This window comes from Chaetura pelagica, unplaced genomic scaffold (genome assembly GCF_000747805.2).
Source record: "Chaetura pelagica isolate M959 unplaced genomic scaffold, ChaPel_1.0 scaffold300, whole genome shotgun sequence".
Lineage (NCBI taxonomy): Eukaryota > Metazoa > Chordata > Aves > Apodiformes > Apodidae > Chaetura > Chaetura pelagica.
This window is the reverse complement of record NW_009951945.1, coordinates 1416799-1417184: the sequence shown is the minus strand read 5'-3', so window position 1 is coordinate 1417184 and position 386 is coordinate 1416799.

Here is a 386-nt window from a genome sequence, read left to right as displayed (position 1 = left end):
CTGAAGCTGGGTTGGTGGTGTGAGGGCCCAGAAGGCACTGACAGACATTAATGACCCTGAGCAGCCTCAACTGGGGCCTCCACCCACACTCCTTTCATTGGGTCCATTAAAACCCCACCCCAGGCCTTGCTCTTTGGTTGTGGAGTGCTGGTCTCCTGCTTGGTCATAGCTGTGGACCTTGCCCTAGCTATTGAACCTTGCTGATCCTGCCCTGAGGATTGACTTCTTGGCTTGATCTCAGACCTCTCTCTTTGCTGCAGAGTTGCCTGAAGATCAGGGCTCCTGGTTAGACCTATCCATCACCTCTGCCCTGCCCTCCTCCTTTGCTGGGTGTTGGGAGCTGGACCCTGGATGATGAGGTTCCTGCCAAGCTGGCCTTGGGCATT